The sequence below is a fragment of the Pongo abelii genome, chromosome 19 (genome assembly GCF_028885655.2).
Source record: "Pongo abelii isolate AG06213 chromosome 19, NHGRI_mPonAbe1-v2.0_pri, whole genome shotgun sequence".
In the NCBI taxonomy this organism is placed as follows: domain Eukaryota; kingdom Metazoa; phylum Chordata; class Mammalia; order Primates; family Hominidae; genus Pongo; species Pongo abelii.
Window position 1 is genome coordinate 75,937,238 of NC_072004.2, and position 25,584 is coordinate 75,962,821.

At 43.8% G+C, this 25,584-nt stretch overlaps 1 protein-coding gene across 8 annotated transcripts in view; it reads left to right on the top strand.

Moving 5' to 3' along the window:
• Positions 1–2,389: 2,389 nt before the first annotated feature.
• Positions 2,390–25,584, top strand: part of KANSL1 (KAT8 regulatory NSL complex subunit 1) — a 192,942-nt gene continuing 169,747 nt past the window's right edge. For 6 of the 8 annotated variants that reach the window (XM_024234493.3, XM_024234494.3, XM_054537158.2 and 3 more), the window contains exons 1-2: positions 2,391–2,472; positions 4,008–4,141. The gene's annotated coding sequence lies outside the window, so the exon portion shown is untranslated. Of the gene's footprint in view, positions 2,473–2,821; positions 3,253–4,007; positions 4,142–25,584 lie in introns of those variants that run through there. The other 2 variants (XM_063718844.1, XM_054537149.2) reach the window with 2 other exon arrangements.

Sequence of the window (25,584 nt, forward strand, 5' to 3'; positions counted from 1 at the left end):
GACCCTCACCTCAGTCTCCTGAGTAGCTGGGACTACAGGCATGCACCATCATGCCCAGCTAATTTTTTTGTGTGTGTTTTTGTAGAGACAAGGTCTTGCCATGTTGCCCAGGCTGGTCTTGAACTCCTGGCTTCAAGTGATTCACCTGCCTCAGCCTCTCAAAGTGCTGCGATTACAGTCATGAGCCACCTCACCCAGCCAGTCAGGCTCTTAAAAAAATCCATCATACGGGCCAGGCGCCATGGCTCAGGCCTGTAATCCCAGCACTTCGGGAGGCCGAGTCGGGCGGATCACGAGGTCAGGAGATCGAGACCATCCTGGTTAACATGGTGAAACCCCGTATCTACCAAAAATATAAAAAATTAGCCGGGCACAATGGCAGGCGCCTATAGTCCCAGCTACTTGGGAGGCTGAGGCAGGAGAATGGCATGAACTCGGGAGCCGAGATCGTGCCACTGCACTCCAGCCTGGGCAACAAAGCGAGACTCTGTCTCAAAAAAAAGAAAAAAGAAAAAAAAATCCATCATATGTATTCACTAATTTAATCTTCACAACAACTCTAAGGGGTAGGAACTATTTTTTTGCCCCATTTTACAGATATGAAATGAGAGGCTGTGTTGAAGGTGTTTTCTGGGGTTGATTTAAATAGAATTAATAAACTCAGAAAAAAGATTCTTAATTGATAAAGGTTTTTTTTTTTTGAGTCGGAGTCTCACTCTGTTGTCCAGGCTGGAGTGCAGTGGCGTGATATCGGCTCACTGGAACCTCTGACTCCCTGGTTCAAGCAATTCTCCTGCCTCAGCCTCCCGAGTAGCTGGGATTACAGGCACGCGCCACCATGCCTGTGGTTTCACCATGTTGGCCAGGATGGTCTTGATCTCCTGACCTCATGATCCGCCCGCCTTGGCCTCCCAAAATGCTGGGATTACAGGCGTGAGCCACCGTGCCCGGCCTTGGCTTTCATTCTTATTGTCCCATGGTTACCAGAGCCTAAAGAGGTAAGATCTATGAGGCTCTCATAGTTTTTTTTTTTTTTTGAAACAGGGTCTCGCTCTGTCGCCCAGGCTGGAGTGCAGTGGCGCGATCTTGGTTCACTGCAGCCTCCGCCTCCCGGTTCAAGCAATTCTCTCACCTCAGCCTTTCCAGTAGCTGGGATTACAGAGGCGCGCCACCACGTTTGGCTAATTTTTTTTGCATTTCTATTAGAGATCGGGTTTCACCATGCTGCGCAGGCTGGTCTCGAACTCCTGACCTCAGGTGATCCACCCGCCTTGGCCTCCCAAAGTGCTGGGATTACAGGCGTGAGCCACCGTGCCCAGCCTCTCTCATAATTGTATTATTCTATTTTCCACAGACCCTTGCTCCCTTAATTTTCACGCCTCTTTAATATTGTTTCTTTTACTTCACTGACCTTCTTTTTCGTCCTCCTACCTTTTACTGTGGGTGTCTTATTACCCTTCTTTGGGAGTTTATCCTTTAGCATGTCATAGATCACTATCTTTAGGCAGAGGACCCTGCATCTTCTCTAGTCCTGATTGTCTACCCTCTCTCAGGTTCCATACCTTCAGCTGCCTCTGGGACACCTTCACTGGGTTTTACAAAACCCTGTTACCAGGAACTGAACATATTAAAAGCTAAGATTCCTCCCCAAATCTGCATGTTGCACCAATTTTCCTGCCCAATTATCTTGTCTGTCCCCTGGTTTTGCGACCTTATTTAAACATTTAAATCATTTTCTTTAAATTGGAATCTTGATGAATGGTGCAAAAATCAATGGATACAAAGGATATGCCGAGATGTGTAAGTCTTCCGCCCACCGGTTCCCTAGGCACTCAGTTCCTCTCCCAGGAGGTAACCACTGTTGCCAGCTCTTAGAGTGATTTTGATTCCTTCTTCTACCAGCTCTATCCCAAGTCCTTCCCTGTCTGAGATGTGTGCCCTTTCCTTTCCAGGCCCTAGTGAACTGATATCTGGTTGAGTTTATACATAAATATTTATATATGTATATTTTATATACATATATAACATCTCTCCCTATGGCCTTCCGGCCTGGAGTTTTCATCACGTCGCTTCCTGGATGAAGGAACCTCGAGGGGTGAGGGGCAGGGGTTGGGGGTGATGGAGAAGAGAACCTAAAGGCGACTTAGGTAGGGGGTTCAGAGTGGCCAACTGGCGTGACGCTCTGTCAGGATTCCTATTCCTATTCCTCCCACCTCAGGCCCCCTTCTAGTCCTCTCATCCAAAAGCCTCTCGTTTCCAAGGGCCGAGACAGAGACAGAGACAGCGAGATACACAGAGACAGAGACGCCAAGGCACCAGCATCCCTCTCCCCCTTCTGTCCCGCCCCATCGCTCTGACGGACACCATCGCTCAGCCAATGGCGCTCACGATATGCCCCTGAAGGGCCAATGAGCGCCATAGGAGGGCGGAAGATTCCCCGCCCCCACTTCTAGGCTTGGTTGAACCGTGCAGGTAGGTCCGGGGCTGGGGGAGCTGCCTTTGGCACTGGTGCCCCTGGGGGTGGGGGCAGGAGTGGGCAAGGGTGATGGTGAGGTAGAGGTGGCGTCCCCGACCCGACGAGCTCGAGGGAGCGGCCCGGCTGGGAGGCGGGTGGCCGCGGGGCCCGGGGAGCGGGCGCCGCCGAGGGCCCTGGAAGCGGCGGGGCTGGGGGAGAGGGGACGCGTGTGTGGGGCACGGGGACCCCCGCCCAGCGCCCACTCGTAGGCCTGGGCCGCGGGCTGCCGGCCGAGTGGTCTGGGGGCCTGGTTGCCCGGGGGGCGGGCCGGGGCCGCGGCCGGGGGCGCGGAGCGGAGCTCGGGGCGCCAGGCCGAGCCGAGGTGGGACGGACCGACGCGGAGAGGAAGGGAAGCCGCATCCCGCGGGCCGCCCCTCCTGAAGCGAGCCGGGCAACGGCCACGGGCGCCTCTGCCCTGAGCCCACCCCGCGCTCTCCCCTCCCTAACAATGGGAATGGGGCAGAAGGAGGCGCCCCACTGCGGGGAGGTGAGGGGTAGGTTTGGGACTGGGGTCCGCGGTGGGGGGAGGTGCGATCTCGGGCTCTCGCCTCTCCGCTGTCTCTGGCTCTGGAGTTGGGGGCCCCTGTGGGGCTCTGAAGCCCGCCTGAGACTTGGGTCAAGAGTCAAACTGCCGCCCCCCGCTCCTCCCCCAAAATCCGGTGAGCGGTAAGGAAAGTGATGCCAAGTCTTCGAAGCCTCAGTGACAAACGCATAGCAAGAACACATCCACTCCTGAGGTGTTTATTTTTTATTTTTATTTAAAACGGGGTACTTTTCGACATTTATTTTTAACGAAGTGGGTGCTGTTATTTTTGTCCCTACGCGGGCAAGCCTCCATTTTAAGCGAAGCAGTAACTGGTTAAGCTGGAATTGTATACAGGCCCAGGACTTGAACGAGGATCCTACCAGAGGTCATTTAGTCCATCCTCCTGCCTCCAGGCAAATTTACCTCCCTCCCACCCTCAAAATTAAGTTGCTCCGTCTGCTTTGAACGATCTCTGGGGAAGAAGGGTCTTTTATTTGTTTCTAGTACTTCAGTCAAGAATAGGTTTTACTTTTCATGTGGAATTGACTCTGAAACTTAAGCATAATCTTGGGACAGTCGGGATGATTAGAGAGGTTTTACTTTACTAAATATAATTAAATGTGGCCAGGGTCTTTTTTTAGACGGTTAGTTAACAAATCACGTTTAGTGTTTATGAAGTACCCTGGAAAATTACTTTATTCTCTCTGGGATTTTGGCTAATTGTTTGATAAGCAATTTTACATTATCTAAAATACGTGTTACATATTTATTTCTCTTTTTATGTAAAGTATGTTTCTATACATATATATGGAGACACACATTTGCCCTTTTCTAAAGGGGACTGTATTTTCTATACTTTTTTAGTGCGATGAGGCAAATAGTACTTCAAAATCCCTGCCCAGGTAGCTTAAACTATTTGCATTGTCTTGATTATTTTTTAGTCTAAATGAAAATCCTCTCTTTCAGATACCTTTTCGAAACAAAAGGTTTTCCTACCTGCTTATACTTGGTAACCGAGGGAATTACTAAGACTTCTTGCTCATTTCTGAGTATTGTCTTTATATCCTGACACTATGAATGCTACTTGGATGCCTCTTAAGGTAAGATGTGTTATTTTTTCATTACCAGCCTCATTCATTTTTCTTTAGAATTGGGAATATTGTAATTTTTGAATTTGCTATTCTTCACTTCCTTTACCTGCCATTTCTCTTGCCTCTTGTGTTTGCTTCCTAGGATTGATTGGCTATATCTTACTTTGTATTGCTACTGTTCTTTGATTATCGGTGTGAACGTTTTAATGAAGTTCTCAAATTAACTTCCATTATAATGAAAGGCAGTGATCTTTTTAACTTTAAATTATGGCAACTTACATAGTTGTAAAATTATGTTCCAATCTTAGGATGGGTTGGCAATTCAAACATCTAGGTCCACTTTTCAAACAGGTACTTTAGAGTCATAGGTACTAGGGTGTGTCCCACTCTTGCAAATCAGTAGCTGATTCATGTGTTACAAAAGATGTGTCATTAACCATTTGTTTACTCTGAAACTTCATATAGTATATTAGGCCATTCTAAGACCTGCTGGTTTACATGTATGACTCTTTCAGAGTCCTCCTGCTGCACCCCAGTCCTTTGTGTGACATTTCATACTATTTTTCTCAGCAGGTAGTACTTACACCAAGTTTTATTTCACAGGGTAAACCTCATTTGGACAGTGTGGACAGATGACCTTTAGATGAAAAAGCTCCCATTGATGCGGTTCTCCAGTCTCTTTGGCTCCTCTAATCTCTTGTACATAGATGGCCAAAGAACTCTCCATTAGGACTAAGCAAAGGGCAGAGCTTAAGACTTAAGTAGGTGGCTTCTTTGATTTTCTTGTGACTAAAAATACATTAAAAAAATAAAAACAAACAGAAAAGACGTAAGGAGGGGATGGGAGGAAGGACAGAGGATAAGGAGTCTTGGAAACCCTCCACCAGCTCGCCTTTCTTCAGAGTTGGATACTAGCTTAGTTAAGACTATTGTGTGCTAATCTGCTCTGTGGACTTCCAGATTGATGCAGAGGAGAAATCAGGCAATAATGCAGTGTGTGTAACCTAAATATCTGGACTTGTGGGAAATCTTAGGTCATGTAGACTGAGTTCTCATCTTCATTTATGTTTCAGCTGCTATTGCTGGATAAGAGTGCTTATATTAATATACAGGAAGCCAAAGTGACACAATTTTTCCAGCATTCTCCCTGTAGAGTTGGAGGGGTTGCATGGGGAATGCAACCAGAAGTTCTGAACCCGTTAAGAATCGGAGGACCTGTGTAAGAGTGTTTCGACTTAGCAAGTGTTGAGCACCAGTGTTGGTGGCCTCTGTCCTCTTTAGGAAGCAGGCAAGGGGATTGAGATCAATATATTGGATTTGATTTTATAGTTTCCTAGGTTTTAACGAATGTATTTGGTACACAAAGCCCTACTTTTAAAGATATTTCCAGTGTTTAAGGTTTTACCTCTAAATCTCTCTGAACCTGGGTTGTAATACAGTAACCTCAGAAGTTCTACTAGAGGTCTCTGGCATGGCAGGAATAGAGAAAGGAAATCAGCTCCATACTGTGAGTTACCACCTGTTACTACTTAAGAATGCAGTTAGGTGGCTGCCTTAATTTTATGTTCCTTACCAATCCTTTGCTCAGTGGGAAACATCTTCTAAGTGTAAACCAATTTTTGGGGGTAATATTTTCTTCCTATTTTTATTACTAAGAAACCTTAAAAATTACAGCGTTCGTCTGGTCAGAAAAAAAGGTCCTTTCTACGGGGAGGATAGCATTGAGTTTGTGGGCTGGAAAATAAAAGCGGGGAGAGGGATCTTTATTCTCTTTTTCATTGGTGAATATCCTTAAAACATTTCTAAGATGTAGTTTCAGATTGGAGCTACTTAATTTAAGTAAAAAGAAATGATAGGTTAATTAAAGTGCATATTTTGGAGCCCAAATGTTTATTTTATATAGCTCTTATATTTTGTTTCCAATTATCTTATTGTAGAATGAACTCTGTCGTTCTGTCAGGCATTGCTTAAATGTTAGACTGAGTATGTGCTTGTTTCCATGCATATAGAAAATAGCGTCACACTCACTCAGTCTTCACAAATGAAAATGCCAGAGGAGGCAAGTAACAAGGAAGAATAACTCCAAACCAAAACTCCTCAATTTAAGGCACTCTCGTTAATTAGAAGTTCTCATGGAAATTATTATTTATCCCTTTTTCTCTATGTTAGGCGTCTGTACCTTTTTAAAGCCTGAATATTTCTAGCCACGACTAAGCAATGTCAGTGATGTTACTAGGGTCTAGTTGTCAGGGTTAGGGCTAAGGAGTGGGTGAGATGGGAGAGGAATAGGGAAAGGAAGGAGAATTGAGTGAGTTGGAGAAAAGAGTGAAATGAAGATGAGGAGGAGAGAAAAGATACAGGGTCTTTAGTGTGTAGCATAGAGCCATCATCAGTTGTCTCAGGTAGTTCTTAGGGCTGCTGGATGCCTTGTGTGCTAGACTGAACTATGGTGAAATCAAGTAAAAACTGTTCTTGACAAGCAAAACGAGAGAAAACATAATTTAATATGATATAGAAAGATCTGCAAGGCAGACAGTTAAGTGATGAAAGCAAGATACAGAACAGTATGTATGATTTGATACCTTTGTGTTTTTTGGAAAAAAAAAAAACAGGAGAAAAAGATAATTTGCATTGGTGTATGTATGCAAAAAAAAAAAAAAAAAAAAAAAGATCTTCAGGGCTGGGCGCGGTGGCTTACATGTGTAATCCCAGGACTTTGGGAGGCCAAGGTGGGTGGATTACCTGAGGTCAGGAGTTTGAGACCAGCCTGGCCAATATGGTGAAACCCCGCCTCTACTGAAAATATAAAAACTAGCTGGGGCGTGGTGGCACACACCTGTAATCCCAGCTACTCAGGAGGCTGAGGCAGGAGAATTGCTTGAGCCCGGGAGACGGAGCTTGCAGTAAGCCAAGATCATGCCACTGCACTCCAGCCTGACCGACAGAGCGAGACTGTGTCTCAAACAACAACAACAACAACAACAACAACACCTTTAGAAGAATAAATAAGAAAATGGTTGCATTGGTTACCTGTTAGGTCTAGGAATTGTTCAGGTAGAGGACAGAGTAGGAAGGAGACTTCACATTGCATTATATCTTTTTATACTTTCTGATGTTTGTATCAGATTTTAAAAATTAAATAGAAAATTGAAAATTTTAGCCGGGTGCAGTGGCTCACGCCTGTAATCCCAGCACTTTGGGAGGCCGAGGTGGGCGGATCACGAGGTCAGGAGATCGAGACCATCCTGGCTAACACGGTGAAACCCCGTCTCTACTAAAAATACAAAAAAATAGCTGGGCATGGTGGCAGGCGCCTATGGTCCCAGCTACTTGGGAGGCTGAGGCAGGAGAATGGTGTGAACCCGGAAGGCGGAGCTTGCAGTGAGCCGAGATCGCGCCACTGCACTCCAGCCTGGGTGACAGAGGGAGATTCCGTCTCAAAAAAAAAAAAAATTTTAAAGAACAGCATCTCAATCCTTCTTTTCTTCTCTTTCTGTGTCTGGAAGTCAGAGAAATGGCAAGGGTTCTAACTGAGAATAGTTTTTTTTTTTTTTTTTGAGACGGAGTCTCGCTCTGTCGCCTAGGCTGGAGTGCAGTGGCGCAATCTCGGCTCACTGCAAAGTGCGCCTCCTGTGTTCATGCCATTCTCCTGCCTCAGCCTCCCGAGTAGCTGGGACCACAGGCAAACGCCACCACACCTGGCTAATTTTTTGCATTTTTAGTAGAGACGGGGTTTCACCGTGTCAGCCAGGATGGTCTCGATCTCCTGACCTTGTGATCTGCCCACCTTGGCCTCCCAAAGTACTGGGATTACAGGCGTGAGCCACCTTGCCCAGCCGAGAGAATAGTTCTTGAACAGTGGTTGAGGGGATACACATGCAAAAGGGCCCATAATCTAGGACATGTGTTCTCTTGGGATCTTCAAGAATTTTTAATTTATAGATGTATATTTCTAGTATTGAACTGCAAAGTCGGGCATTAAAAAATTTAACTTGGCCAGGCACGATGGCTCACGCCTGTAATCCTAGCACTTTAGGAGGCTGAATAGGCAGATCGCTGGAGCACACGAGTTTGAGAACAGCCTGGGCAACATGGCAAAACCCCATCTCTACTAAAAATACAGAAGAAAATTAGCCAGGCATGGTGGTGTGCACCCGTAGTCGCAGCTACTTGAGAGGCTGAGGTGGGAGGATGGCTCGAGCCTGGGAGGTGGAGGTTGCAGTGAACTGTGATTGCGCCCCTGCAGTCCAGCCTGGGTGATAGAGCCAGACCTTGTCTCTTGTCTTATTAAAGAAAAAAAAAATTAACTTGTTCTTAAAGTTTTAGTGAAAAAGGTTTTCATTGTATATCCCCTTAGGTTAGCAATTAGATATAATCTCAGCATTCTTCCTTTTTTTTTTTTTTTTTATGATACAGAGTCTCGCTTTGTTGTCCAGGTGATCTTGGCTCACTGCAGCCTCAACTTCCTGGGTTCAAGTGATTCTCCTGCCTCAGCCTCCCAAGTAGCTGGGATTACAGGCGCCTGTCACCATGGCCAGCTAATTTTTTTTTTTATTTTTAGTAGAGATGGGGTTTCACCAGCTTGGCCAGGCTGGTCTTAAACTCCTGACCTCAGGTGATCCACCCGCCTCGGCCTCCCAAAGTGCTGGGATTACAGGCATGAGCCACCGTGCCCGGCCTAATCTCAGCACTCTTAACCGTGTGACTTTGGGCGATTTTCTTAATCTCTCTGAGATTCAGGTTCTTCCTTCATACTGGAAATAATAACACTTACTTCAGAGGACTTTTGTATTATATCTGTAAAGGACATAGGGCAGTGTTTGGCTCAGTGAACTACTACTGTTCTTATCGTAATTACTAATTTTTTTTTTTTTTGAGACGGAGTCTTGCTGTGTCGCCCAGGCTGGAGTTCAGTGGCACGATCTCGGCTCACTGCAACCTGCGTCTCCCGAGTTCAAGCAATTCTCCTGCCTCAGCCTCTCAAGTAGCTGGGATTACAGGCGCATGCCAGCATGCCCGGCTTATTTTTCTATTTTTAGTAGAGACGGGGTTTCACCATGTTGGCCAGGCTGGTCTCAAACTCCTGGCCTCAGGTGATCCACCCGCCTTGGCCTCCCAAAGTGCTGGGATTACAGGCATGAGCCACCACGCCAGCTCTTATTGTAATTACTATTAATAATAGTTCCTCATAGCCTAGTGGTGAGAGAGAGGGCTCTGGCTATGTGATATTGGGTAAGCTCATTAACCTCTTAGAACCTCGGCGTCCACACCGTAAAAAGGGTATAATGATAGTACCTAGATCCTAGAGTGGACTTTATAAGGATTAAATGAGTTTATTGATGCAGAGTGTTTAGAACAGCACCTGGTAGGTACTTAGTAAACCTGAGCTGCGAATTTTCTTATGACATCTGTTTGCTAAGGCTGCTGCCACAGAGTGACATATGCTGAGTGGCTTAAATAACAGAAATTTATTGTCTCACTGTTCTGGAGGCTAGAAATCTAAGGGCAGAGGCATGCTTTCTCTGAAGCAACTGGGACAGGATCTGTTTCAAGCCTCTCTTCTAGCTTCTGTTGGCAGCATAACTCCAGCCCTTATGTAGAGTTCTCCCTGTGTGTATTTCTTTTGTTTTTTTAGACAGAGTCTTGCTCTGTTGCCCAGGCTGGAGTGCAGTGGCATAATATCAGTTCACTGCAACCTCTGCCTCTCAGGTTCAGGTGATTCTCCTTCCTTAGCCTCCTAAGCAGCTGGGATTACAGGCACGTGTCACCATGCCCAGGTAATTTTTTGGATTTTTTGTAGAAACAGGGTTTCACCATGTTGCCCAGGCCGGTCTTGAACTCCTGACCTCAGGTGATCTGCCTGCTTCGGCCTCCCAAAATGCTGGGATTACAGGCATGAGCCACAGCACCCAGCCTAAATTTTGTATTTTTTGTAGAGACAGGGCTGCACCTTGTTGCCCAGGCTGGTCTCAAACTCCTGACCTTAAGTGATCTGCCCACCTCAGCCTCCCAAAGTGCTGGGATTACAGGCGTGAGCCACTGTGCCCAGCCTCCCTGTGTGTATTTCTTTGTGTCCACAATTTCCCCTTTTTTATAAGGACAAGTCATATTGGGATTAGAGTCCTCCCTGATGACCTCATTTTAACTTTATGACCTCTTTGAAGATCCTATCTCTTTTTTTTTTTTTTCGGAGTCTCTCTTTGTTGCCCAGGCTGGAGTGCAGTGGGGGATCTCAGCTCACTGCAACCTCCTCCTCCTAGGTTCAAGTGATTCTTCTGCCTTAGCCTTCCAAGTAGCTGGAGTTACAGGTGCTCGCCACCATGCCTAGCTAATTTTTACATTTTTGGTAGAGATGGGGTTTCACCACATTGGCCAGGCTGGTCTCGAACTCCTGACCTCAAGTGATCCACCCACCTCGGCCTCTTAAAGTGCTGAGATTGCAGGTGTGAGCCACTGCAGCTGGTCTGAAGATCCCGTCTCTAAGATCACATTCTGAGGTACTGAATGTTAGGAGTACTACATATCTCTTTTTTTTTTTTTTTTTTTTTTTTTAAGACAGGGTCTCCCTTTGTCATTCAGGCTGGAGTGCGGTGGCACTTGGATCACTGCAACCTCCAGCCTCCTAACCCCTGGGCTCAAGCAATCCTCCCACCTCAGCTTCCCGAGTAGCTGGGACTACAGGTGCGCACTACCACAGCTGGCTATTTTTAAATATTTTTAGTAGAGATGGGGTCTTGCCATGTTGCCCAGGCTGATATTGAACTCCTGAGCTCAAGTGATCCTGTGGCCTTGGCCTCCCAAAGTGCTGGGATTACAGGCGTGAGCCACTGCATCCGGCCATCCTATGGGCATTTTAAAATGATCTTATCCACTTCCCCAGTCCAACCTCTTCCTATCTTCATATCTTAGTGAGCAGTAGTGTCACCCAGCCAGTCACTCAAATCAGGGATTTGAGAGGCCTCTGGGTTCCTTCTTGCGCCATTCTAGTCACCACATTCTTGAGATCCTAGCTCATAATGTTTTCCTAGTCATCCTACTTCTCCTTTTTGAGTCCAGACCTTCATCGCCCTTTTGGCTGCATGACCTTCTGTTGCCTTGTAATCATTCTCCTTGACTGCTTTCTCTCTTCCAAGTCGCTGCCAACATGATCCTTGTAAAATGCATGTTCAAGCATATGATCATATCCCTCTTCCACCATGGCTCTCCTAGCTTTGAAGGTAGAGTTGAAATGTTTTGCCAGATCATCTCTCCACTTCTTCCTGAGCATCCTGTACGCAGTAGTACAGACTGCTTGTGCCCAGTTCCTTCTGTGTACCCGGTTGTTCCTTGCCTCTGGGTCTTCACACAAGCAGTTACCTCTGCTTAAGATGGACTCTACCCTGTTCTGGAAACTTACTCCCCCTAGTCTTTAATAACAGTAGTGGCTGGTCCAAGTATAGTGGTGTTTACTATTAATTGATCACAGCCAGTTACAGATTTCTTTGTTCCTTCTCCACTCCCACTGCTTCACTTGATTAGCCTTAAAACAAAATAACAGTAGTGATAATAGTAATAACAGTAGCTGACACTGAGTGCTTCCTCTGGACCCAGGTATTATCACTTTGTGATCAGAGTTCATAAAGAAATACAAATGACCAAGAAGCATATGAGAAACATTTTTATTCTGATAAGTAATCAAAGGAATGCAGATTAAATGATATACTATTTTTTACCTATCAGATTTGCAGTTGACTGTGCTGTCAAAGGTGGTAAGGGGACAATCTCTGAAACTGTTAGTGTGTGTGCATGTGTGTGTGCATATGCAGACCTAGCACTTCTATTGTACTGATTGCTGGTTTGCTCCACTTTGAACCCAGCTAGTCTCTAGGTTCTTTGACAGTGAGGACTTGCTCTTGTCTTTTATCCTCACTGCTTGCTGTTTTTGTTTCTTTTTTTTTTTGAGATGGAGTTTCGCTCTTTGTTGTCCAGGCTGGAGTGCAGTGGCGCAATCTCGGCTCACTGCAACCTCCGCCTCCCAGGTTGAAGTGATTCTCCTGCCTCAGCCTCCCAAGTAGCTGGGATTACAGGTGCATGCCACCACGCCCAGCTAATTTTTGTATTTTTAGTAGAGACAGGGTGTCACCATGTTGGTCAGGCTGGTCGCAAACTCCTGACCTCAGGTGATCCACCCGCCTCAGCCTCCCAAAGTGTTGGGATTACAGGCGTGAGCCACTATACCCGGCCATCACTGCTTGCTCTTGATAGCACTTAGTAAATGAGTGTTAAAGACTGTATTGCTGGACTTGGGACATGCGTCTTTAGGAGGGTATCAGTGGAAAAGCTGAGAGTCACATGCATTTGCCAATCTTGGCCTTACCCTTTGGATCTATTGGTCCCAGTCTGATAAGTGCAAGCAACTTTGGAATAAGGATTGCCAAGAATTAAGATTTTTAATAATCTTTCTTTGAATGCTAAAGGGCAGAAGTGTTTTTGTTGTTTTTGCTTTTGGAAAAAGAGAACTAGTTTGCTGACCACCCAGTGTCATTTGGTAATTTAGAATGTTTTCACATAAAGTATAGGGAAATGAATATTTAGGCCTGTGATATTTATATATGCCAGGTAGTATATTTGGCAGGGAATTGATTTTTAGAATTGTTTGTGACATTAGTTCTTGCATATTAGTTTTTTTTTTTAGATGGAGTCTCACTCTGTTGCCCAGGCTGGAGTGCAGTGGCACAGTCTTGGCTCACTGCAACCTCCACCTCCCGGGTTCAAGCATTCCTCCTTCCTCAGCCTTCTGAGTATCTGGGACTACAGGCACGTGCCACCACACCCGGCTGATTGTTATATTTTTAGTAGAGACAGGGTTTCACCATGTTGGCCAGGCTGGTCTTGAACTCCTGACCTCAAGTGATCCACCCACCTCGGCCTCCACAAAGTACTGGTATTACAGGTGTGAGCCACTGCACCCCACCTAGTTCCTGCACATTAGAAAACGTTTTGGCTGGGCATGGTGGCTCACGCCTGTAATCCCAGCACTTTGGGAGGCCGAGGCGGGCCCATCACGAGGTCAGGAGATCAAGACCATCCTGGCTAACACGGTGAAACCCCGTCTCTACTAAAAAAAAAAAAAAATTAGCCGGGCGTGGTGTTGGGTGCCTGTAGTCCCAGCTACTCGGGAGGCTGAGGCAGGAGAATGGTGTGAACCCGGGAGGCAGAGCTTGCAGTGAGCTGAGATCGCGCCACTGCTCTCCAGCCTGGGCCACAGAGCGAGACTCCATCTCAAAAAAAAAAAAAAAAACAAAAAAAAATAAAACAAATAAAACACTTGTCTCCCTTGCCTTCTCCATCACAGCTCTGTTAAGTATGAGTTTAGATACACAGTATTTTCTTTTTTATTACCGTGTATAATTTGTATTTGTAGCAGCAGCCCAGAAGACAGGCAAGCGTATGGTTCTAGCCCACGTTTTATTTTTACTGGGCACTTGATGGTGGTGGTAATTTATCGGTCAGCAGGGGGAGCTGCAGTTGCTGATATTTAAGTGATTCCATTTCAACTGGTTTTCCACAGAAGGTTTGTCGGCCAATAGAAAGAAAAGTTTTGCTGGCAAAGAACATGATCAGAGTTCATAAGGAGGAAATACAAATGACCAAGAAGCATATGAGAAACATTTTTATTCTCATAAGTAATCAAAGGAATGCAGATTAAATGACAGACTCTTTTAACCTATCAGATTTACAGTTGACTGTGCTGCCAAAGGTGGTGAGGGGACAATCTCTGAAACTGCTAGTGGAGTATGCATTGGGCCTAGTTTTTTTGAAAGATATTTTGGCAACATATAGTGGCAAAATTAAAAACGTTGTTTAATTCAGTAATTGCACATCTAGGAATTTATCCTAAGGGGGAAAAATTAAGATATATAGAAAGATTCGTGAACAAAGGTGTTCATTGTAACATTATTCATATTAGTGAGAATTGAGAATAAACCTAAATGAGCAGCAAGATTTATAGGAAAATAAATCATGGTATATTTAAGGATGGACATTTACAACCATGGAATAGTATTTGAAAGAATTTTTCTGGCCGGGTGCGGTGGCTCATGCCTGTAATCCCAGCACTTCGGGAGGCCAAGGCGGGCGGATATGTATGTATATATTACACACACATACATACCGAGGTAAAAGAATGGAAGGAAGTCTATACCAACCAGCCTCCTTGAGTCTGTCAGGGGTCCATCCAACCAACTGTTCTGTCTAAATTGGCACCAAGTGATGTTTTCAGGTGAAACATTGTTATCTGTTAAGATGTTAACTTCAGAAATTTAGGGCCTCACGTCTGATAGCACTTCTATCCTGTAGGACCTGAATGGACCTAATATACATACATTTATCCAAGCACTTGAATCTATTTTTAACTTGTAGATTGTGGTAACACAATCCACAAGTTTCTTTTATCTGTTATAGAAAGAAAGACTTTTCAAGCATAAAAGGTGAATAAATTAGTATTTACCATATTGATACGTTTTCTGATTTTGATCACATTGCCCCTTTGCTTTCATGTTTCTCAATTGAAGATGCTTGACTTTTTAATTTAATCTCCAGTGAAACCTCCTTCCTGGATCTTTGTCAGCATTGCTTTCCCTTTCTGGATTTATGATAACTACTCAGAACTGCATTTTAGTTATAACTACACTGTGATTTGGTAGAAGGATAAGAAAATATGTTCTATTTACAGCAAGCCCAACCCGTGGCCCACAGGCCGCATGCGGCCCAGGACAGCTTTGAATGTGGCCCAACACAAATCTGTAAACTTTCTTAAAACATTATGAGATTTTTTTTTTAGATTTTCTTTTTTAGCTCATCAGCTATTGTTACTTTAGTGTATTTTATGTGTGGCCCAAGACAGCTCTTCTTCCAGTGTGGCTCAGGGAAGCCAAACGATTGGGCACCCTTGATTTACAGTTTTTTCCTAATAGGATTTGGTCCTCCCTCCCTCCCTTTTCTTTTTCTTTCTTTCCTTTTTTTTTTTTTTTTTTGCATAGAACATCACATTGTCTTTAGGGAATATTCTATAATTATTCAAAAATTCCTTTTTTGACTCAAAGGCATGAGTCTTTTAAGTATAGCTTAGATTTTTTTTCCTGTAAATGCCTTACTTTTCATTTGTCCATGCTGTAACATACTTGCCATTTCCTGGCATGTAATTTTTTAACTCTCATATCTCAGTGGGCTCTTAGAGGTAATCCAAGGTAAGAACCACCTTTTTAGTTAGGTCTGATGGTTAGAAAGCTTGAGTTGAAGCGTGCCCTTCTGGAATTGCCACTTTGGGCCCAATTTTGTCTACACGGGAACTGCTTAGAGCAAGTCTGGTTTGTCTTCTGCTAGATAACCCTTCACATATTTAGACAGCTTTTATACTTGCCAAAGCATTCTCTAAGCTGAATATAAATCTTAGTTTTTGCAAATATTTCTCATTTAATATATTTAGAAACCCTTTCCATCTCTCTGTTCCCTTATTTTTCCAACTCGTGTGGTATTTCATTATTAGGAATCTCATCATCCCATCTGCAAAATGGGGAATTCTCTGTATATTTTTTGTACAATATATTAAAATGTTAAATATAGCATTTCTAAAAAAATTTTCAATCTTCTGTTTATACTTCTTCATTTGGGGAAGTACCTCAGCATCTACCTATAGTTTTCTGTGTCTCAGTTATGTCCAGTCTACAGTAAATGTTCTCATCCTGTTGCCACTCAGGTCTTTAAAAAAAAATCTTTAATTTAGAATCTTATCAAGAGTTTTGTGAAAGCTCACATAAATTATATTCACATATTTATTTTCTTTTTTTTTTTTTTTGAGACGGAGTCTCACTCTGTTGCCCAGGCTGGAGTGCGGTGGTGCGATCTCAGCTTACTACAACCTCCGCCTCCCGGGTTCAAGCGTTTCTTCTGCCTCAGCCTCCCGAGTAGCTATGACTACAGGTGCACACCACCACACCCAGCTAATTTTTGTATTTTTAGTAGAGACGGGGTTTCACCATGTTGGCTAGGATGGTCCTAGCCATGTTGGCTAGGATGATCCACCCGCCTCAGCCTCCCAAAGTGCTGGTATTACAGGCATGAGCCACCATCACCCAGCCACACATATTTATTTTCTCAGAGAATTTGGATGAACTGGTGTGGTGTGATTCCCACTTTTAGAATCCATGTTGTCTTTTCCTCAGAAGGTTATTCATGCTGATATGTCTTCTGAGCCCATCTTTATTAGAGATTTGCTAGTTTGGGCAGTTTGAAGTTGCAGCCTACTTGAGTAGATGGGAGTTACTTTGATGACAGCATTTTTTTGTTCGTTTTGGTTCAGCACATACATATTGAGTACCTAATATGCCAGAAGTTGAGCAAGGAAAATATTAATAAAGGAAAAGTGGATTCTATCCTCCTGGCATTTAGAGAAGGTCACTCATATGACCGTCAGCTAATATGTTCTGCCCTGCAGTTTAATAATTTATACTTAAATGCCTTGAAAACACAGAGAAGGGGCCGGTTGTGGTGGCTCACACCTGAAATCCCAGCACTTTGGGAGGCCGAGTTGGGTGGATCACTTGAGGTCAGGAGTTTGAGAACAGCCTGGGTAACATAGTGAAACCCTGTCTCTACTAAAAATACAAAAATTAGCCGAATGTGGTGGCACACGCCTGTAATCCCAGCTACTTGGGAGGCTGAGGTGGGAGAATGGCTTGAACCCGGGAGACAGAGGTTGCAGTGAGTCGAGATGGTGCCACTGCACTCCAGCCTGGGCAACAGAGTGAGACTCTGTCTCAAAAAAACAACAACAAAAACCCATAGAGACTATTTTGGGTCTTCATGACTACCTGACATCTGACATATCAGTTTGAGGAATTTAGTATATTTAATGATGCATTTGATTCACTATTAGAGATTTGTATGCTTATTAAGAGTAATTTAGATAGCTTTTCCCCTCTACCTTCCCCAGTAAATATTGAAGCAAATAAGAATTATATAATATCAGCTGTCTTGCTTTTTATCAATCCCGCTTATCAAGTGACCCATCCAGTTTTATTTGGCATCGAGCTTTTTATATATTTAAACTGTCTCTTAGGTGACTTTGCATTTTCTTTTTTTTTGAGATGGAGTTTTGCTCTTGCCACTCAGGCTGGAGTGCAATGGTGCAGTCTTGGCTCCCTGCAACCTCTGACTCCCGGGTTCAAGCAATTCTCCTGCCTCAGCCTCCCAAGCAGCTGAGACTGCAGGCATGCGCCATCACGCCTGGCTAATTTCTGTAGTTTTTGTTTTTTTTTTAGTTGAGATAGGATTTCACCATGTTGGCCAGGCTGGTCTCGAACTCCTGACCTCAAATGATCTGCCCCACTCGGCCTCCCAAAGTGCTGGGATTACAGGCGTGAGCCACTGCACCTGGCCTGCATCATTTTGTTGTAAGGTTTTTTTTTTTTTTTTTGAGATGGAGTCTTGCTGTGTTGCCCAGGCTGGAGTGCAGTTGCAGGATCTCGGCTTCCTGCAACCTCCACCTCCAGTTCCTGCACTTTCCATCTCCGGTGGGCTGAGCTGAGGTGGGACAGACTGACGTGGAGAGGAAGGGGAGTCGCCTGGCCTGAAGATCCTGTCTCTCAGATCACATTCTGAGGTGCTGAATGTTAGGAATACTACATATCTTTTTTTTTTTTGAGACAGGGTCTCCCTCTGTCATCCAGGCTGGAGTGCAGTGGCACTTGGATCACTGCAACCTCCAGCCCCCTAAACCCCAGGCTCAAGCAATCCTCCCACCTCAGCTTCCCAGGTAGCTGGGACTACAGGTGCGCACCACCACACCTGGCTATTTTTTTATATTTTTAGTAGAGACGGGGTCTTGCCATGTTGCCCAGGCTGATATTGAATTCCTGAGCTCAAGCGATGCTGTGGCCTTGACCTCCCAAAGTGCTGGGATTACAGGCATGTGCCACTGTGCCCAGCCCCCTGGAGTACTACATATCTCTTTTGGGGAACAAAAGTCAGCCCAGAACAGGTGTATGTCATTTATCATGGGTACAAGACCCTCAACACCTACACATAGGAAATGAAAATTTTGGTGTAAATTGATAGCATGACTTAAAGAAGTAGATTATTTCTTTAGCGTCTCATGTATTTACCTTTAACAAGATTTTTGTTTTATCTTTGAAACTTTTTTTTTTTTTTTTTTGAGACAGACTCTTGCTCTTTCACCCAGGTTGGAGTGCAGTGGTGTGATCTCAGCTCACTGTAACCTCTGCTTCCCGGGTTCAAGCGATTCTCCTGCCTCAGCTTCCCCAGTAGCTGGGATTACAGGCGCCTACCATCACACCTGGCTAATTTTTGTAGTTTTAGTAGAGACGGGGTTTCACCATCTTGGCCAGGTTGGTCTTGAACTCCTGACTTCGTGATCCACCCGCCTTGGACTCCCAAAGTGCTGGGATTACAGGTGTGAGCCACTGCGCCCGGCCCAATCATAGTTTTCTATAACCTCAAACTCCTGGACTCAAGGGTTCCTTCTGCCTCAAGCTCCTGAGTAGCTAGGACTACAGGTGTGTGCCACCATGCCTGGCTAATTTATTTATTTTTTTTAATTTATTTTGTAGAGACAGGGTCTTGCTATATTGCTCTGGCAGGTCTCAAAATCCTTGCCTCAAGGGATCCTCTCCTTCTGGTGTCAGCCACCGTGCTCAGCCTTTGCCCATTTTAAAATTGGATTCTCTTTTTATTGTTGAGTTTTAAGAGTTCTTTAAATATACTAGATACAAATCCCTTGTGAGATACATGATTTGCAAATATTTTCTCCCATCTATGGGTTGTGTTTTCAATTTCTTGATGGCGTCCTTTAATGTACAAAATGTTATAATTCTGATGAAGCCAAATTTACTTGTTTTTTTCTTTGTGGCATGTGGTTTTGATGTCAAGTCACCAAATGAAATGAAGATTAGCTTTTGTTTTCTTCTAGGAATTTTATTGTTTTAGCTGTTACATTTAGGTCTATAATCCATGTTTAAATTTAATTAGAATTAATTTTTGTGTATGGTGTGAGATATAGTGGTCCAGCTTCATTCTACTGCATGTGAATATTCAGTTGTCCCAGCATGGTTTGTTGAAAAGACCATTGTTTGTTTCTTGTAGAGATGGGGTCTTGCTTTGTTGCCCTGGCTAGTCTTGAACTCCTGACCTCAAGCAATCCTCCTGTCTCAGCCTCCCCAAATGCTGGGATTACAGGTGTCAGCCACAGCACTTGGCTTAAGAAGACCATTCTTTCCTCCACTGAATTGTCTTGGCATTTTTGTCAAAAAATCAATTGACTGTCAGTGTAAAGGTTTATTTCTGAACCCACACTTATATTCCATTGATCTGTATGTTTATCCTTATGCCACTACCACACTGTCTTGATTTCCGTAGCTTTGAATTATGTTTTCAAATCAGGAAGTGTGAGTCCCCCAACTTTGTTTTTCCTCTTCAAATTTCTTTCGGGTATGCTGGGATCACATTGATTCTGTAGATCAATTTAGGGAATATTGCCATTTTAACAGTGTTACATCTTCTGATCCATTCTCATCCATGAACATGGGATGTCTTTCCTTTTTTGAGACACAGTCTTGTTCTGTCATCCAGGCTGGAGTGAAGTACAGTAATGCAATCACGGCTCACTGCAGCTGTAACCTACTAGGCTCAAGTGATCGTCCCTCCTCAGCCCCCGAGCAGCTAGGATTACAGGTGCATGCCACCACATCTAGCTCATTTTTGTATTTTTGTAGAGACGAGGTCTTGCCATGTTGCCTAGTCTGATCCTGAACTTCTGGGCTCAAGCAGACCACCCACTTCAGTCTACCAAAGTGCTGGGATTACAGGTGTGAGCCATCACACCTGGCCTTTCCATTTAGTTAGGATTTCTTTAACTTCTTTTGGCAATTTTTATATGTCTCAGAGTATAAGATTTTCACTGCTTTTGTTAAATTTATTTCTAAGCCTTTTTTTTTTTTTTTTTTTTTGAGACAGTGTCTCATTCTGTCACCCAGGCTAAAGTGCAGTGGTGCGATCTCGGCTCATTGCAACCTCTGCCTCCTGGGTTCAAGCGATTCCGCTGCCTCAGCCTCCTGAGTAGCTGGGATCACAGGCACCTGCCACCACACCCAACTAATTTTTGTATTTTAGTAGAGACGGGGTTTCACCATGTTGGCTAGGCTAGTCTCAAACTCCTGACCTCAAGTGATCCGCCAGCCTCGGCCTCCCAGAGTGCTGGGATTACAGGTGTGAGCCATCGTGCTTGGCTTTCTAAGTCTTGTTTTTTGGGGGGGATGCTATTGTAATTGGCATTTTAAAAAACTTTTAATGTTCAGATTGCTTATTGCTTGTGTATAGAAATATGATTACTACTTATATATTGAGCTTGTATCCTGTAACTGTGTTGGATGTGTTTATTGGCTCTAATAGTTAATTTGTGGGATTTTCTTAGGATTTTCCATATACAAGATTATATCATCTGTAAATAAAGGTAGTTTTACTTCTTTTTTTTAAGCCTGAGTGATTTTTATTTCTTTTTCTTGCCTATTTGCCCTGGCCAGAACCTTCAGTGCAGTGTTGAACGGAGTGGTAAGAGTGGATATCCTTGTTTTGTTCTTGACCTGAGGGAGAAAGCATTCAGGCTTTCTCCATTAAGTATGATTTCAGCTATGGGGTTTTTGTAGGTATTCTTTTTTTCCCCTATAGGTATTTTTTATTAGATTGAAGATGTTTTCTTCAATTCCTACTTTGTTGAGTGTTTTTATCATGAAAGCATGTTGGATTTTGTTAAGTGCTTTTTCTGCATCTATTCAAATGATCATGTGGTTTGTATCCTTTATTAATATGGTGTATTACATTAATTGATTTTCAGAAGTTAAGCCAACCTTGAATCCCTGGGATTAAGTCATACTTAGCAATGGTGTATAAGCCTTTTTATATGTTGCTGGAGTCATTTTGCTTTGTTGAGGACTTTTACATCTGTATTCATAAGATATATTGGTCTGTAGTTGTCTTGTGATATCTGTGTCTGGTTTTGGCATCAGAGTAATAATGGCTTTATTGAATGAGTTGAGATGTGTTCTTGGCTTCATCTGGAACTAATTTTGGTTTAACTTTGAACATTCATTTAGCAATTGTAAATTCTAATTGCCTAATTACTGAATGAAGATAATAATTAAAGGTATAACTGTTTTTTTGTTTTTTTGAGATGGAGTCTCGCTCTGTTGCCCAGGCTGGAGTGCAGTGGTGTGATCTCAGCTCACTGCAACCTCCACTTCCCAGGTTCAAATGATTCTTATGCCTCAGCTTCCCAAGTAGCTAGGATTACAGGCCCCTGCCACCACACTCAGCTAATTTTTGTTTTTAGTAGAGACTAAAAATACAAAAATTTTATCATGTTGGCCAGGCTGGTCTCGAACTCCTGACCTCAAGTGATCCTCCCAACTTGGCCTCCTCAAGTGCTGGGATTACAGGTGTGAGCCACTACACCTGGCCTTTTTGTTTATGTTTGTTTTAGAGATAGGGTCTTCCTATGTTGCCTAGGCTGGAGTACAGTGGCCTATGGTTTCAAGCACTCCTCCTGCCTCAGCCTCCCAAGTAGCTGGGACAAGAGGCACATGGCACACTCAGCTTGGTTGCCTTCCCCCTGCTCCCTCACCCGTGAGACAGGGTCTTGCTATTTGTCCAGACTAGTCTAGAACTCCTAGGCTCAAGTATTCTCTCCACCTCAGCCTCCCAAGTAGCTAGGATGACAGGCACATGCCACCACACTTGGCAGTCAACTGTTTAAAAAACATCTATTATTTAACATTCAGGGTAGAGGTTCCAAGTATAGAACTTTAGATCCTTACTGTCTGCTTGGTTCCCTGGATTTTTTCTCCTGGTTTTATTTGGGGTACTTACTTCATTATTTCATTTTGGTTATGCCATAAATAACACCCAATTTTAGCATTCCTGGGATGATTTAGGCAAGCTTCAGAAAAGAGGCCAGAAGAAAATGGAATTGGAAGCATAAAGCCACTAAAATTTTTTCATTGTTCTCTGATCATTTTTTAGCTTTGGATTTTTTGATCATTTAACTTATCAATGAGTAGAAAGGATTTTTCTTGACTACCACTTAGCTTATAAAGTGACCGAGTATTCTTTCCTTAGAGATTCTACAGTGTTTAACATTCATTAGGTGCTCAGTATGTTTATGAATGAGTATATATTAATGGTAGGGCTTTTATAGGGTCTTATTTTACTGAAAATTGAAGATAATCATTCACATTTGGATTACAAGTGTTTGTGTTATGTTATAAACATTTAATGCCCTAGCCCAAATATTAACAAGCATGGTCATATTTTGGTATTGCCACGGTAGGTATTCTGGGAAGTGTGAGTAGTTGTTTTTTCCTACCCTCTGTGCTGAAGGATTTCTTTCTTTTTTTTTGAGACAGAGTCTTGCTCTGTCGTTCAGGCTGGAGTGCAGTGGCGCGATCTCAGCTCACTGACACTGCAACCTCTACCTCCTGCCGGGTTCAAGCAATTCTCCTGCTTCAGCCTCCCGAGTAGCTGGGACTACAGGTGCATGCCACCACGCCTGGCTAATTTTTTGTATTTTAGTAGAGATGAGTTTTCACCATGTTGCCCAGGCTGGTCTCGAACTCCTGAGCTCTAGCAATCCACTGGCCTCAGCCTCCCAAAGTGCTAGTATTAGAGGTGTGAGCCACCACGTCTGGCCTGAAGGACTTCTTATACCAAAGAAGATACAGTTTCATCTAACTATTTTATTTTATTTTTTCTAATACTGGTTAAAGTTGGTTCATTTGGGACACATTTCATTAGATAAATTTGTGTCTAAATGTGATTGTGAGAATTTGGAATATGGTGGAAAATACTGAATATTAGATTCTATAATTTTTGTCAGTCTAATTCAGAAACAAAAAAGATTGCAGTTGAGAAAATCATACATGATTTCTTTGTAAATGAGTTACAGAGATAAGACAGGACCTTTAGCATTTCCTGAATTCCAGTCATGTTCTCAGTAACTTATGGTCTCTTTTATAATATTGTACCCATGACAATTTATACGTTAGATTTCAGGTTTTATCTTCTGCCTGGAAGGATTACATTCAGGGGTTTTAGCCATGCATATTTATCTATAAATGGTCTAAACCAGTGCCTCTTTATCTTTCCTTAAAGTACTTTTCAGGGTCTAGGGCTGTTTGGAGCAGTTTGTTACAAGCAGGACATATCTCTCTGAGGACTCCTTTTCTATCTTGAAACAGTGAGAATTTTGCATTTTGCTCCGTATACATTGAATATTCCTTATCCGAAATGCTTGGGACCAGAAGTTTTTTGGATTTCAGATTTTTCAGATTTTGGGATGTTTGCATGTACATAATGTATTATCTTGGAGATGGGATCCAAATCTAAACATGAAATTCTATGTTTCATGTACACATTATGCACATAGCCTGAAGATAATTTCTTTTTTTTTACCTTTTTCTTTAAGAGATGATGTCTCATACTGTTGCCCAGGCTGGAGTGCAGTAGCGTGATCCTAGCTCACAGCAGCCTAGAACTCCTGGGCTCAAGTCATTCTCCTGCCTCAGCCTCCCAGGCAGCTGGTACTAGCTGGTACAGATGCATGGTGCCAAGCCCAGCTAATTTTTTTGTTTGTTTGAGATGGGGTCTGATTCTGTTACCCAGGTTGGAGTGCAGTAGCGCCATCTCTGCTCACTGTAGCCTCCACTTTCCAGGCTCAAGCGACTCTCCCTCCTTGGCTTCCTGTGTAGCTGGGACCACAGGTGCATGCCACCATGCCTGGCTAACTTTTTGTATTTTTGGTAGAGAGAGGTTTTGCTACCTTGCCCAGGCTGGTCTTGAACTCCAGAGCTCAAGCGATTCACCTGCCATGGCTTTCCAGTGTTGGGATTACAGGCCTGAGCCACTGCACCTGGCCTTAATATATATTTTTTTTTTTTCAGAGATAGGGTCTCACTATGTTGCCCAGGCTGGTCTTGAACTCCAGGGCTCAAATGATCCTCCCATCTTGGTCTCCCAAAGTGTTAGGATTACAGGCATGAGCTACCACAACCGACCAGTTTTATACAAAATTTAAAATAATTTTGTTCTTGAAATAAACAGTGTTTCTGATGGTTCAGAGAACCATCAGAAGCAAAGGTGTCACGTGTGGAATTTTCCATTTGAGGTGTCATGTTGGCACTCAAAAAGTTTCAGATTTTGGAGGGTTTTGAATTTTCAGATTAGGGATGGTCAACCTGTAATATATTTGTGTTTAACAAAAGTACATCGGATTTTACTATAACCCTTGATTAAATTGATACTCCAAAAAAGTTGCTCCTGCATATATTCAGTGGCTTTGGTTCCTCCCCGTTTGTAGCTGTATGTTCCTGAGTGTACATAGAAACAAGTTCAAGAATCCAAGAATTAGTGGGTTAAAAATAATGTTCTAGGCTGGGCGTGGTGGCTCACGCCTGTAATTCCAGCATTTTGGGAGGCTGAGACGGGCGGATCACCTGAGGTTAGGATTTTGAGACCAGCCTGGCCAACATGGCGAAACTCCGTCTCTGCTAAAAATACAAAGATTAGCCGGGCATGGTGGTGCGCGCCTGTAGTCCCACCTACCTGGGCGGCTGAGGTAGGAGAATCGCTTGAACCCAGGAGGTGGAGGTTGCAGTGAGCCCAGATTGTGCCATGCACTCCAGCTTGGCAGCCTGGGCAGCAGAGTGAGACTGTGTCTCAAAAAAAAAAAAGTAATTCCCTTTCCACGAATGGTATGCCGCTTCATTGGAGGAAACAGGTCTGCCATCTTCCAAAGTCCCTAGGTTTGCCATGCCATCAGAACAAGATTTTACAAGTTGCATCATAACTTAGAATCAGCAACTGACGTAAAAAAACTCCGACAGAGACGGAGTTTCGCTCTGTCGCCTAGGCTGGAGTGCAGTGGCGCGATCTCGGCTCGCTGCAAGCTCCGCCTCCCAGGTTCATGCCATTCTGCTGCCTCAGCCTCCCGAGTAGCTGGGACTACAGGTGCTCCCCACCATGCCCTGCTAATTTTTTGTATCAGTAGAGACGGAGTTTCACCATGTTGGCCAGGATGGTCTGGATCTCCTGATTTCGTGATCTGCCCGCCTTGGCCTCCCAAAGTGCTGGGATTACAGGCATGAGCTACCGCACCCAGCCTGTGAAAACATTTTTTAAGGTGTGTTTTGCCTTGTACCACCTGCTGCCTCCTTTTCTCTTTGAACATTTTTCCTTCTGACTCACTTTTATCAGGCCCTCCACAACTTGGCTGCTCACAGCTGCCTTGAAGTTCTGCATGTTTACCTTTATGTTTCCTTTGGAAAAGAACTCAGGTAGTTTCTTGGTACATTTTGGCCAAATTCTGACACTCAACTTTATTATCTGATAAAACGTTTGGGTCCTGC